This window comes from Sapajus apella, unplaced genomic scaffold (genome assembly GCF_009761245.1).
Source record: "Sapajus apella isolate SASKATOON/1434 unplaced genomic scaffold, GSC_monkey_1.0 scaffold140, whole genome shotgun sequence".
Lineage (NCBI taxonomy): Eukaryota > Metazoa > Chordata > Mammalia > Primates > Cebidae > Sapajus > Sapajus apella.
Window position 1 is genome coordinate 961,637 of NW_022437080.1, and position 12,130 is coordinate 973,766.

Genomic DNA, 12,130 nt, shown 5'->3' on the forward strand with positions numbered 1-12,130 from the left:
ATTTCTCCTTCGCTTATCAAGCTTAGTTTGGCTGGATATGAAATTCTAGGTTGAAAGTTCTTTTTTTTAAGGATGTTGAATATTGGCCCCCACTCTCTTCTGGCTTGTAGGGTTTCTGCTGAGAGATCTGCTGTGAGTCTGATGGGCTTCCCTTTGTGGGTAACCTGACTTTTCCCTCTGGCTGCCCTTAGCATTTTCTCCCTTCATTTCAACCCTTGTCAATGTGACGATTATGTACCTTGGTGTTGCTCTTCTTGAGGAATATCTTTGTGGTGTTCTCTGTATTTCCTGGACTTGAATATTGGCCTGCCTTGCTAGGTTGGGGAAGTTCTCCTGGATAATATCCTGAAGAGTGTTTTCCAGCTTGGATTAATTCTCTCTGTTACATTCAGGTATAACTATCAAATATAGATTAGGTCTTTTCACATGATCCCATATTTCTTGGAGGCTTTATTCATTTCTTTTCATTCTTTTTTCTCTAATCTTGCCTTCTCAATTATATTTCAACTCAATTATATATAATCAACTCAATTATATTTCATTGAGTTGATCTTCAGTCTCTGATATCCTTTCTTCTGCTTGGTCGATTCGGCTATTGAAACTTGTGTATGGTTTGTGAAGTTCTCAAGTTGTGTTTTTCAGCTCCACTAAGTCATTTATATTATTCTCTAAGCTGTTTATTCTCATTAGCATTTTGTCAAACCTTTTTTCAATGTTCTTAGTTTCTTTGCATTGGGTTAGAACATCTTCTTTTAGCTCAGAGAAGTTTGTTATTCCCCACCTTCTGAAGCCTGTTTCTGTCAATTCATCAGACTCATTCGCCATCCAGCTTTGTTCCTTTCCTGGTAACGAGTTGTGGAGAGGAGGAGGAGAGGAGTTCTGATTTTGGGTGTTTTCATCCTTTTTGTGCTGGTTTCTTCCCATCTTTGTGGATTTATCTACCTGTGGTCTTTGTAGTTGGTAACTTTCAAATGAGGTCTCTGAGTAGATGTCCTTTTTGTTGATGATGAAGTTATTTCTTTCCATTTTTAAATTTTCCTTCTAATAGTCATACCCCTGTTCTGTAGGACTGCTGGAGGTCAGCTCCAGACCCTGCTTGCCTGGGGATCACCTGCGGTGGCTGCAGAACGGTGAGGGTTGCTGCCAGTTTTTTCTTCTGTTATCTTCCTCGCAGAAGGATACCTGCCAGATGTCAGCCTGAGCTCTCCTTTATGAGGTGGCTCTTTGCATATACAGGGGTTGAGGAGCTGTTTAAGGAGACAGTCTGTCCCTTATAGGAGCTCAAGTGATGAGCTGTGAGCTCCATGTTTTGTTTAGAGATGCTGGGCAGTTACGTTTAAGTCTGCTGCAGTGGAACTCATAACCACATTTATTCCCAGGTACTCTGTCTTGGGAAGGTGGGGCTTTATTTATAAGTTCCTGATGTGCTGCTGCCTTTTTTCAGAGATGCCCTGCCCAGCAAGGAGGTAGTCTAGTCACAGTCTGCCAGCAGAGGTGTTGCTGAGCTGACGTGGGCTGTGCCCAGCTGCTGTGTGAACTTCCTTGCAGTTTTGTTTATAGAGGTATACTTAGAAATGCCTCGGTAATGGCAGTCTGCCTGTGTAATGGCGGACTGCCTCGGTAATTGCGGATTGCTTCAGTAATGACTGACTGCCTCAATAATGGCGGACTGCCTCGGTAAAGGCAGATGCCCTTCTCCCAGAAGAGCTGGACCATCCCGGGTCCAGCTGTGCTTGCTGCAAAACTCTCAATCCAGAGCATTTCAGATTGCTGGTCTTTGTGAGGGTGAGACCCACCCAGCCAGATGGCTGGGCTCCCTATTTCTGCTCCCTTTTCTTTCAGTTGAATGGGTGGCTCTGTCTCCCAAGCATTCCAGGTGCCAGTTGAAATGGCTGCCCAGATTTGTGTCAGTTTTTGTGCAGAGACCTGCTGTGCCAGCTGAAACAGCTGTGCTGGAAACTCGTGGCACTTTTCAGCCCAGGAATCTCCTTGTTTTTGGCCAGTAATAACTCTTTTGGAAATGCGGTGTCACTCACCCTCTGCATTGTTCTCACTTGAAACTGCCCTCCAGAGCTGTTCCTATTTGGCCATCTTGGATCCATCCACCGAGACAGAGTCTTACTCTGTCACCCAGGCTGGAGTCCAGTGGTGCGATCTTGGCTCACTGTAACCTCCACCTTTTGGGTTCAAGTGATTCTCTTGCCTTACCCTCCCGAGTAGGTGGGATTACAGGGGTGCACCAACATGCCTGGCTATGTTTTTTATTTTTAGTAGAGATGGGGTTTCACCATGTTGGCCAGGCTGGTCTTGAACTCCTGATGCCATGATCTGCCCACCTCAGCCTCCTAAAGTGCAGGGTTTATAGATGTGAATCACCATGCCTGGCCTTAAATTTTCTTTTTCTTTTTAATTTTTGCAGATACATAGTAGCTGTATATATTTATGGGGTACACGAAATGTCTTGATACAGGTATGGAAGTAAGCACATTGTGGAGAATAGGGTATCTCATCTCAAATTGTAATCCCCATGGGTCGAGGGAGGAACGTGATGGGAGATGATTGTACCATTGAGGTGGTTTCTCTCATGATGTTCTCATGATACTGAGTGAGTTCTCACAAGATCTGATGGTTTAAAAGTGTGTGGCAGCTCCCCTCTCTCTCCTGCTGCCATGTAAGACTTGCCTTGCTTCCGCTTCACCATCTGCAATGATTGTAAGTTTCCTGAGGCCTCCCCAGCCGTGAGGAATTGTGAGTGAATTAACCTCTTTCTTTATAAGCTATCAAGTCTCAGGTGGTTGTTTATAGCAGTGTGAAAATGGACTAATACAGTATCCATTTCCTCAAACGTTTATCATTTGAATTACAAACAATCTGATTACACTCAAGTTATTTAAAAATGTACAATTAAATTAATGTTGACTATAGTCACTCCATTGTGCTATCAAATAGTAGATCTTTCTAATAAAACTGCATACTCTAAGTCACAACCATATTTCCTCTACATTTTGTTTGAGAAGTTTTATAATGTTAGCAGTTATGTTGAGGTCTTTGGCCCATTTCAAGATGATATTTATATGGTGTCAAAGGCTGAAGGCCCAGCTCCATTGTCTTCCATCTGAGTGTCCAGGTATCCTAGCACTACTTGTTTTGAAGAGTATATTTTTCCCATTGTGATATTTCAACATCTTCATAAAAAACAAAACAAAACAAAACAGTGACTATGCCTGGATATATATCTAATGTTTCTGTTTTGTTTTATTGGTTTCTATATCTTTCCTTATGGTCAAACCACACTGTGTTAATTGTAGCAGCTTCATAGTAAGTCTTAAAATTAGATAGTGTAATTTGTAATTATTTTCTTTTTCAAAATTGTTTTGACTGTTTTAGGTTCTTGGCACTTTCATATAATATGTGGAATCATTTTGTTAATTTACTTTAAAAAATCTGCTGCAATTTTGATTGGTTTTCATTAAATCCACAAATAAATTTGTGGGAAGTCAGTTGTGGGGTGATCATTTTAACAAAATTCAGTATTCCAATCCCTGGACACAGATTATCCTCCATTTATTTATGTCCTTTTTCATTTCTCTCAATAATATTATGTATTTTTGGGTATACAGGTTTTATACATCTTTTGATAAATATATTTCTATACATTTCAATATTTTGTTAATGGTATTGTTTCTAAATTTAGTTTCCAGTTGTTTGATGCAAATGTATAGAAGTACATATATACTAATGTTTTTTGCTTGTGACATTGTTAAATACACATAACCTTGTTAAACACCTGTGACCTTGTAAATTAATGCAGGCTAGATTTTTGTAGAATTTGAATTTTCCACATAGACAAACATTTTATCTGCAAACACAGGCATTTTTACCTCTTCATTTCTGATCTCTACAGCTTTGATTTATTTTTACTGTCTTTTTGTACTGGCTAGGACCTCTAGTACAGTGTTGAATAGAAGTATTGAGCAAACATTCTTGTTCTGCTCCCAGTCTTCAGGGGATAGCATTCAGTGTCTCATCTTTTTTAAGGAATAATTTTAGCTGTAAGATAAATTTATTATTTATTTTAGGTGCCCTTTATCAGAGTTAGAATGTATTCTTTCATTCCTAATTTGGTGAAAATTTTTTATCAAAAAAAAGCTGTTGAATTTTATCAAATGATTTTCCAGTATTTATGAGGACAAGTAGGATAGCATAAACTATCTTTTATTCTTTTAAAGTAGTGAGTTGCAGTGATTAATTTTATTCTTGAATTGTGAACTAACCTTATTTTTCTAGGATAGACTCCATTCAATTATGATGCAATATATTAGATTTCTTAATCTTTTATAGTGTATTTTTATACTTATGTTGATGAGAGATAATGGTCTATACTTTCTTCTCTCATAATCATTTTGTCCCGTTTCTGTGCCAGGATTATAGTGGTCTCAAAATAAGTTGGAAAGATTCCTTTATTCCTGTATTTTCTTAAAGAGTTTTCATAATATTGATATTAATTCTTCCTTGAATGTTTAATAGAATTTACCAACTGGGCCTTTAGTTTTCTTTGTGAGAAGTCATTTTTTGAATTAATTTCATTAATAGATATCAATTCAGATATTCTTTTTGCTAAGTTTTGGTAGATGGAGTTTTTCAAAAGAGTTATCTATTTGGTTTAGTAAATTACTGACACAGAGTTTCTCAAAAATTACCTTATTGTCCTTTTAGGGTCTCTGGTTTATGATGTGATATCATACAATTTGTTAATTATATGGTTACTTTGTGCTTTTGTTCCTGATTTTCTAGATTGATTATCAATTTTACTAATCTTTCCAATAATTAGTAAATTATTTAATTCTCTCTATATTTGGCTTTCCATTCTATTTATTTCTGTTACGATATTTATGCTTATTTTTATCTGCTTAGTTTGTGTTGTCAGACTTTCTTTTTGCTAGTTTGTTCAAATAGAAACTTAGATAATTGATGTTAGCCATGTCTTTTTAAAAAAATTCTTTTCTTTTATAAAAGTGTTAAGTTATAGAGGAGTTGCAAAGATAGTGCAGACAGTTCTAGTGTATCCTGCAACCAGTTTTGCCTGTTCTTAAGATCTTATGGTAATATGACATGTTCAATACAACTTTGACCAATATTAATTTTTTTTATTATTATACGGAGTCTTACTCTGTCATCCAGGCTAAAGTGCAGTGGTGCTATCTCAGCTCACTGCAACCCCCCACTCCTGGGCTCAAGCAATTCTCCTGCCTCAGCCTCCCAAGTAGCTGGGATTACAGGTTTACGCCAACATGCCCAGCTAATTTTTGTATTTTTAATAGAACCAGGGTTTCGCCATGTTGGGCAGGCTGGTCTCAAGCTCAATATCCTTAGGTGATCCACCCGCCTCGGCCTCCCAAAGTGCTGGGATGACAGGTGTGAGTCACCACGGCCCAGCCACATTACTATCCAAAGTTCATACTTTATTCCTGTTTCCTTTGTTTTTATTTAATGTCTGTTTCCTTTCTCAGGATCCCATGATGTATCCCACATTCCATGGAGTCTCCTCGGTCTCCTCTTGATTGTGACAGCTTGTTTGACTTCATCTTGTTTTAGATGGCTTTGACAGTTTTGAGGGATACTGGTCAGGTATTTTGTAGTCTGCCCCTCAACTGGGGTTTGTCTAATGTGTTTTTGATGGTTTGAGATGATGGGCTTTCAGGAGGAAGACTGCAGCATTTAAGTGCTGTTCCCATCATGTGGCCTGGAGGTATATGCTGCCAGCATGGCTTCTCGTCTTGAAGTTCGTCTCTATTGCCGGGCTGAGGGGGTGTTTGCAGAGTCAGGTTTTCCCACTGCAGTGCTGCTCATTCTCTCCTGCCCATCCCGTACTGTTTGGAAGGTGCTCACTGTGCGGAGCACACCCTTGAGGGCTGGGGACTTGTGCTCCAACTCCTTGAGGAGGAGTCTGTAACTACATAAATTATTTGGAATTATTCTGAATGGGGGATTTGTCAATGTCTCCTATCTATGTACTCAGTCATTTATTTCTATCAGTATGGATGTATGACTATTTATTTGATACTTTAGGTTGTAAGCTAACTCCTTTGGGTTATACATGACTATATGATTTATTTTGTTGCTCAGTTTGTACCATCTGCGTCTATTGGGAGCACCTGTGCTTCTATGACATACCCTCATCGTTGCGTGTGTGTGTGTGTGTGTGTGTGTGTGTGTGTGTGTGGTGTTTCTGCTGACTTAAAATTTTACTTTATTTTTACACTTCCATACTCTCTGGTACTATAGTATTCTCAAAGCTCATTTTACACAGATGAATCCTACCTTAGACCTAGACTCAGCCATTTCTACAAGGACCCCGGCTCCTTTTACAGGGGAATGGTGTTAGAAACAAAAATACACGCCTGATGTATGCTTGCTGCTGCTGGGGTATTGTGCCGCTAGGCCCTCTTCGCTAACAGAGAAAGGAAACACATGTATGCATACTAATCTGTGCACATACACATGTCCAGAAGTATTTCTATATCCATCCATCTATATCGATATTAAATTACACTTGAGTTCATTTTGACATCTCCAGCTCTCACACAGCATCATCTGGTTCATTCTAGCTCTCTCACCTTGCTTATCTATAGTGTCCCACTCTAGCAGTGAAAAAACTAGCCCCTACCCCCTGCCACCCATTTACTCATTACCAGTATACAAGTGTAATGGTTTCAGCATTGTCAACTAATGTCTCTGTGAGGCGCAACCTCCCCAACTAGAGTCCAGTGCTTTGTACATTTCCTTTTGTCTTTATTCTTACCGACTCTACTCATTTAAAAAGCTAGTGACATCAGCACCTCACTGCCTCACTGAGATATGTCGTACATTGATGGTGCAGTAAGATTATTTTGTCATAGTCTGTATTTCATCCTGAGAATCCCTGACCTCCTAATTAGTATCTTATTCATGTCTACTGAGGTTATTTGTGCTTTAGAGCTCTATGGGTTTTGCCTTAAACACAGGGTCATGTATTTTCCTTTATAGTATCATACAGAACAGTTTCATAGTCATAAAATTCTCTTTCTTTACCTAGCCATCCGTTCCTTCTCGTAAACTGCTGGTAATCACTGATCTATTTACCATTGCTATAATTTTGCCTTTTCCAGAATGTTGTGTAAATGGAATCATATAGTATGTAGACTTTTAAGACTTTTTTCCTTTTTAATATAGGCATTTAAATTTATTCATTTTCCTATAAGCACTGTTTGAGCAGTATTTTTCAAATATAGATATGTGTTTTTTCTTGACATTATCATGCAGTATTGAAGTGTCTTCTAATTTCTTTTGTGATTTCTTCTTTGTATCTTGGCTATATAAAAGTATATTGTTTAATGTCCAAACACTGAAACTCTTTCTTGATATTTACATGTCATTGATTTTGAATGGATTTTCATTGTGTCAGAGAATATACTCTGCACAATTTCATTACTTTCAGATGCATATGACTTACTTTAAAGCCCTCTATAAGTCTTTCTTGGTAAACGTTCCGTGAATACTTGAAAGTGTGTTCTGCAATATCCTGCCCAAACCTCAGTGAAATTGCTGGGGGCCCAAGAGTCTGGGGGGCATCAAGATATCCCCGATACCCCTTCTGACTTAGAGAGGAGAGTTGTCTTTGGTTTATCAATACCATGAGATCAAAGGTGAGATCTAATGAAATCTGTCTCACTTTTGCATGGCCACAAAACAACTAGAAAGAAGATCTGTAGCCCACCTGCGGCACGTCTAGAGCATAATGGACTTTTAGTTTGGACATGACTTTTCACCCCAGCTGCTTCTTAGTTTTCCTTTCCAGATGATAAAGAGAGATGCAGATTTCTGTTTATAAATTTCAACCAAATAACAAATATATACCTTGTTATTTTGTTATTTGATTGAAAGTTATGAAGCCATCTGAAATAATTTTTGGTACAAAGTATAAAACTCGGTATTTAAACAAAACCATATTTTGCATAAATCTCTTTGGAGAGACTTCTGCTTCCTTGAAGATGGTAAATATGTGCATTTTCTTCTTCCTCTTGCTAAATGTAAAAAGAAACCTAAACACAAAACTCTGGATATTGTATATAAACAAATATAAGGAGATTGTGAAAGGTACAGAGAAGGCAGACGAGCTAAGGACCCCAGGATCCAAGGAACAGCATGGTGATGAGTCCCCTGAAGTTCATTTTGCTTAATATATCCCAGACTTTTAGCTGAAGTAGCCAGCAACTCAGAAATGGCAATGAGCATCGACAAAAATAGCCCCCAAGTAAAGCCTGGTCTTACCACTGAAAGAACCAGAAAAACGATAGCCTAGAAGGACAGAAAACTTTTATAGAATAACGCTCTGATTACTGCAGCTTTGTGGTATAGTTGGAAGTAAGGTAGTGTGATGCCTCCTGCTTTGTTGTTTTTGCTTAGAATTGGCTTGGCTATGTGGGCTCCCTTTTGGTTCCATATGAAGCTTAAGGTGTTTTTTTCCAATTCTGTGAAGGTAGTCAGTGGTAGCTTGACGGAGATAGCATTGAATCTATAAATTACTTTGGGCAGTATGGCCATTTTCACAATATTGTTTCTTCCTAACCATGAGCATGGAATGTTTTTCCATCTCTGTGTCTTCTTTTATTTTGTCAAGCAGTGGTTTGTAGTTCTCCTTGAAGAGGTCCTTCCCATCCCTTGTTAGATTTATTCCTGGGTATTTTATTCTCTTTGTAGCAATTGTGAATGGTAGTTCATTCTTGATTAGGCTCTCTTTAAGTCTGTTATTGGTGTATAGGAATGCTTGTGATTTCTGCACTTTCTGAGACTTTGCTGAAGTTGCTTATCAGCTTAAGGAGATTTTGAGCTGAGATGATGGGGTCTTCTAAATATGCAATCATGTCATCTGCAAATAGAGACAAGTTGACTTGGAACCAACCCAAATGCCCATGAAAGATAGACTGGATAAAGAAAATGTGGCCCACATACACCATTTAATACTATGCATCCATAAAATAGGATTAGTTCAAGTCCTTTGCAGGGACATGGATGAGGATGGAAACCACCATTCTCAGCAAACTGACACAGGAACAGAAAACCAAACACCGCATATTCTTGCTCATAAGTGAGTGTTGAACAATGAGAACACATGGACACAGGGAGGCGAACATCACACACTGGGGCCTGTCAGAGGGGTGGGGGGCTAGGGGAGGGATAGCAGGGGGTGAGGGGATTTGGGAGGGCTAACAGTAGGAAAAATATCTAATATAGATGACAGGGGGATAGGTGCAGGAAACCACCATGGCACGTGTATACCTACGTAACAAACCTGCGTGTTCTGTACATGTACCCCAGAACTTAAAGTATAATGAAAAAATACAAAAAAAAAGAATAACGTTCTATTCCATTCAAACATCTCAGAAAAAACCTTGCCCCTCACCCCCTTTACCAATAAAGGTCAAGTGGTGAGCCTGGAATTCTGCCCTTGCCAGGTTGTAATGGAGCACTCAACATCCCCTGGGATGGCATAGAGGAGGCCAAGTTCAAATCTGGGGTTTTCACCCTTCTGTGCTTGCATTGAGGTCATGCCCTCCCGGTTGGGATGGTCTTAGAGAATGCCTAATGGAGAGTCAGAATTTTGACCTTCACCCAGGGTAACAAGGCCAGCCCTCACCACCATGTTGATAGTGATGGCATGTGGGGAGCAGTAATGAGGTGCCCTCACCCCTTAAGACAAAGACCTAGTGGGGCCCATGAACTCTCCCCCCTTCTCAAAGTAACCAGGAATTATTCCACCCCTGGGTCTCAGTAAGGCTGAATGAAAAAGCTGGACTTTCACCCTCACCTGGAACTGCTGAAGAATTCCTATCATCAAGGACTTAAATGGAGAACACTGCGAAAACACAAGATTTAAATAAGATTTGGAGTCATAATAAAATGTCCAGATTTTAATAACAAAATCATTTGTCATGCTAAGAATAAGAAAATTCTTAAACTAAATGAAGAAAGATAATCAACAGACATAAGTACTGAAATGACTAAGATGTTAGAATTTTAAAAGAGATGTCGCAAAGCAACTATCATGAAAACGCTTCAGCCGGAAATTACAAATTCAAAACAAACAAAAAAATTAGTCTTAGCAAAGAAATGAAAATTTCATCAAGAAATAGAAGACATAAAGAGGAAAAAAATGAAAATTGAGAACTATAAATGTAATAAAAGAAATAAAAATGATCTCAATGGTTGGGCTCCATGGCAGAATAGAGATGGTAGAGGAGAGTCAGTGAACTTGGAGACAGGACCATAAACTCTTCCAATCTGAACAACAAAGAAAAATAGAGTAAAGAAATGAACAGAGCCTCAGAGCTCTACGGGACTTTAACAACATATTTAACATTTGTGTCATTGGAATCCCAGAAGCAGGGAAAGGTAAGGCTGGAAAAATATTTAAAGAAATAATGCTGGAATCCAGGAGGCGGAGGCTGCAGTGAGCCGAGATTGCGTCACTGCACTCCAGCCTGCGCGACAGAGCAGACTGTGTCTCAAAAAGTCAAAACAACAAACAAACAGAAAAAGAAATTTAAAGATCAGCTCAAGGAAGTGTTTCAAACAAGAAGGAAACAGTAAAATAAGGACTCTTGGAGAGTTAGGAACATGGCGAGAGCAAAATACGGAGAAATGCAACAGGTTTTCCTGCTTCTATTGCGTTTTCTAAATTATGTTTGATGACTGAAGCCAAAATTATAATACTGTCTAATATGAGTCTCAATATACATAGAGGAAGTACTTAAAATAATTATATTAAGTGGAGAATGGTGGAGGGGTGCAAAGAGAGGGGGCATTTCTATTCTTCACCAGCACTGGTAAAGTTTTGGTACCAGTGGATTTTGATTACATATATTAAATGACATATAATTAAATTTTGATTACATATATTAAAATAGTTGCTCTGGGTATTTATATAGGAAGAATATATAAATATGTATTTATATAAATACCCTATAAATACATATATATATATTCTTATATATTTATGGAATATATATATTTATGTATATATATATTATATATTTATTATATATATAATATATATTATATATATTTATTATATATATAATATATATATTATATATGTATATACACATAAATACATATATATATTCCATAAATATATGTATATATTCTTCCTATATAAATACCCAGAGCAACTATTAGAAAAGCTATTGAAAGCAATATACCCTAAAACACTCCAGAGAGAACTTCCAGTTTGCAGTCCTCATGTAAGGAGCTTGAAGTCATCCCTCTGTCCTAACAACAAGTAAAAAGTGGAACACAGTGAAAAATCATTTTTAATCCTTCCGAAAATTGGGGTCACAGGAAAGCAGCTGCCCCAAACGTTGGGGAGACAGGTGGATACAAAGAGTTGCAAGGTATTGGAGCAGAAGCCCATGAAGAAAGCCTGAATTGTAATTGACAGATCGCTGAGGCTCCGTGTGGACGAATCTGTGAGTTAAAAACTGCAGGGGCACCCAGTCATAGGGGTTTTGTGAGTTTTGCCCCCAGGACCTCCTACCAGGCTCTAACAGTGAAGGTAAGAGAAAAATCTCCTTGTGCTTCTGGTAGGAGGAGGGAAAAGTAGTCGTTGTGAAATACACCTTGTCCAACACCAGGAATGAACTCCAATGTAAAATATGGACTTTGGGTGATAATGATGAGTCAATGCTGGCTTCTTGGTTGTAACAAATGGAGCACTCTGATGGGATGCTGGTGGTAGGAGCGGCTGTGTGTTTTGGTGGGAGCAGGGGGCAGCAGGCATATGAGCTTTGTATTTTTCTGCCCAATTTTGCTGTGAACCTAAAAGTCCTCTGAAAATAAAGTCTATGAAAAGCCCCACATTACAGATAAATCTAAATAGAGTTCTAAAATAAATCATTTAAGTAAGTTGGAGGAAGGCCGGAAAAAGAAAACAGAGAAAGGATAAACAGAACAAACAAAACAACAGTTCTGCCCTCTCCACAGCCTTGACTCCATATTAGGGCCACTGGTGGCTCCTTTGCTGTGAAGCCTTGCCTGAGCGGGAGGTGCTCAGGCCAGTAACTGCCATTGATCATGCTCCAGCTTGGATATA